This window comes from Nomascus leucogenys, unplaced genomic scaffold (genome assembly GCF_006542625.1).
Source record: "Nomascus leucogenys isolate Asia unplaced genomic scaffold, Asia_NLE_v1 002509F_5220_qpd_obj, whole genome shotgun sequence".
Classification (NCBI taxonomy): domain Eukaryota; kingdom Metazoa; phylum Chordata; class Mammalia; order Primates; family Hylobatidae; genus Nomascus; species Nomascus leucogenys.
The window spans coordinates 1-3274 of NW_022096757.1; the positions used below are offsets into that span (position 1 = coordinate 1).

A 3274-nucleotide genomic window follows, 5' to 3' on the forward strand; every position below is an offset into this window, starting at 1 on the left:
ATACCAAGTACTACTGGTCAAAAAGACAAAGGATTTGAACAGGTGTTTACAAAAAGGGGAAAAGAAAACTTTGTTTTTAAAATGTTCAGCCTTTCTGGAAAATAAAAGGAAAAGATAAATGATTAGGTACCACTTCATTCCCAAAAGGTTTTCAAAATATAAATAACAATGCTGGCAAAGTCACAGTGAAACAGATGTACGCTTTATAAGATGAATTTGTTTTAGTGGGGAAGCACCATGACAAAATGGGGAGTGGGGGAGATAAAGACCCATAAAAATAATCACAGCCTTTGAAAGAATAATCCACTTCTTGGGAATTCATTTTAAGAAAATAATTCTAAAAAGTATGGGGAGAAATTGTCTGTGTGGGGGTGTTATTAAAGAACACTTAAGGCCGGGCGCGGTGGCTCAGGCCTGTAATCCCAGCACTTTGGGAGGCCAAGGCAGGTGGATCACGAGGTCAGGAGATCGAGAACATCTTGGCTAACACGGTGAAACCCCGTCTCTACTAAAAATACAAAAAATTAGCCGGGCGTGGTGGCAGGTGCCTGTAAGTCCCAGCTACTTGGGAGGCTGAGGCAGGAGAATGGTGTGAACCTGGCAGGCAGAGCTTGCAGTGAGCCGAGATCACACCACTGCACTCCAACCTGGGCAACAGAGCGAGACTCCGTCTCAAAAAAAGAAAAAAAAAAAAACTTAAAACAACCATATTTAAAAACTGACAAAGGATAAGGATACTATGATAATGAGTAAGAGCTTTGAGGGGAAAACTAAGGCAGAAGATTCAAGAGTTATTTTTAATACAGCATAAATGACAATACAGTAAAGCAGTAAGAGGAATGGATTGCAACACATTATACTAAAAATAGTAAAAACTGCAAATTATGAGAATGGTATAAGAAACCTGAGTTAACACATCCTGCTCACCTGTTTTTTAAACTGTTGGCATTCCTCTGGTGTGAGTGTGTCTGCTTTGGCAATAAGTGGGATGATATTCACTTTTTCATGCAAACACTTCATAAACTCAATATCCAATGGTGTAAGTCTGAAATACACAGTATTTAATATGACTGAATTGATCAGTCTGGGAGAACAAGATTCTTCACATCCTCAATTAGATTTCAATTACCTTCAATTGGTCAACTGACTCTCAAATCTTCATACACAGCCCATATCTCACTGTTACGTTCCAGATTTGTCTTTACCCAGTAGATATGCTACCTGGGTGTTCCATGGGCTCCTTAAAATCAAAAGCTCATCTGAACCCCATTTTCTCTCTTCTATGCTTCCTATCTCAGTGAATGGCACTACAGTCTACCCAATTACTCAAGTGTGAAACCTAGGATTCCTCCCCTCCTCTAATCCTCTTCCCATATATATAGTATGTGTATAGATGTACATATATATGTATGTATATCTCCATTTCCATTACTTTAGTCTAGGCCACCAAGACCTTTGGAATGAATAACTGTAATACAAACCATCCATACTGAAGTCATAGTGGTCTTTCTAAATCCAAATCTTATTAAGTTATGCCCTGACCAAAAATCTTATTAAAGACCAGATGCCTTAACTAACTAGTAGGGCCTACGAGGCTTGTGAAGACGTAGATTCTCCAGCTGACCTCATCTCTTAGCATTCTTAGCCTTTCCTTTGCCTCCTACTTCCAATGTGCCAACCTTTTTGAACTTCTTACAATTCCTTGAAAGCACCATACTTTGACATCTCGCCACAGGCTACTACCTTGGCTGGAACACCCTCCATTATCATCCTGTTCTCCTTGGCCTGGCTAATTCCTATTCATCCTCAGGACACTGGTTTATGATCCAATTTCCACTGGGAATCCTTCTCCAACCTAAGACTAGGCATATTTCTATGTGGTCACAACGCTTAATGTGCTGTACAGTAACTGCCTGCCTGCATACAGATGCTTCCTCACTATGATTGCACTTAACAATTTTTCAAATTTTTGATAGTGTGCAAGCAATACGCATTGAATAGAAACCATACAACCATTCTGTTTTTTACTTTCAGTATAGTATTCAATAAATTACATGAGATATTCAAAACATTATCACAAAATAGGCTTTATGTTAGATGATTTGTCCAACCGTACGCTATGCTATAATGTTTAGTAGGCAAAGTGTATCAAACGTATCTTCAACTTACGATGGGTTAATGTAACCCTGTCCCAAGTCGAGGAGCATCTGTATTTGTTTCTCCCATCTTCTCACTGAAATACTCTTTGCAGCGAGGGCCTTGTCTCATTCATCTGTATCCTCAGGACCTAGCACGGTATCTAACACTCGTGAAGGTGCCCAAATATTTGCTGAGAAAAAAGTAAGCTGCTGCGATTTTCCTTATGTCCTTTAGCAATTCTAAATGAGAACCAAAGTCCTCAAATCGAGAATACACTGTGGACTAAAATTTTATGTTTCACAAGAATAAATGAAGACACTAGAAATATTTTGAAAAGGACTACCATTCTAAAGTGGTATTCCTTAATTTTTATAAAAACATGAGAAAAATGAAATAAAGGTCTCATTCTGTTATTAACTGTATTGACTAATACTAATAATTGAATTGACTGACATTTTAAAATGAAGAAAGAGAAACATATATATTAAAATTGGGGGGATCAGAGTCCTAAGACTAATAAGATAGTCCAGTCTTTTTACTAGCAAAGATTACTGTATGTACTTCACTGTGGTAGTAAGGCTGACAGGCAGAAAGAGACAGTGAGGGGGAGAAAGCAAACATGGAGAATTAAGATAGTTGCCTATTCTAATTCTCCTTGTCTTAAATCCCTTGAAATTTGACACTGGCATTCAGAGAATAGGGAGCACAATGAAAAAGAGTGTGTGGATGGAATAACACTGTTTATATTATCTGTAAACTGTGTTCTTGCCTCACTAGTGCTAACTAAATGAACCTATCCATTTCTATTTACTTTTTTGACAGGGTCTTGTTCTGTCACCCAGGCTGGAGTGCAGTGGTGTAGTCATAGCTCACCATAGCCTCCAATTCTTCCACTTTCGACTCCTAAGTAGCTAGGGCTACAGGAGTGTGCCTCCATGCCCAACTAATTTTTTTTTTTTTTTTTTTTGAGTTTCACTCTTATTGCCCAGTCTGGAGTGCAGTGGCACAATCTTGGCTCACGGTAACCTCTGCCTCCTGAGTTCAAGCGATTCTCCTGCCTCAGCCTCCCAAGTAGCAGGGATTACAGGCATCCGCCACCACGCCCAGCTAATTTTTGTATTTTTAGTAGAGACAA

General features: G+C 39.0%; 1 long non-coding RNA gene across 1 annotated transcript; it reads right to left on the minus strand.

The window, feature by feature from the left end:
• Positions 1-6: 6 nt before the first annotated feature.
• LOC115834035 lies at positions 7-2908 on the minus strand. The gene is made up of 3 exons (XR_004029177.1): positions 2170-2908; positions 928-1045; positions 7-94 (listed from the first exon to the last, which is right to left on the minus strand). It is a non-coding gene; the product is annotated as an uncharacterized LOC115834035 (long non-coding RNA).
• Positions 2909-3274: the final 366 nt, after the last annotated feature.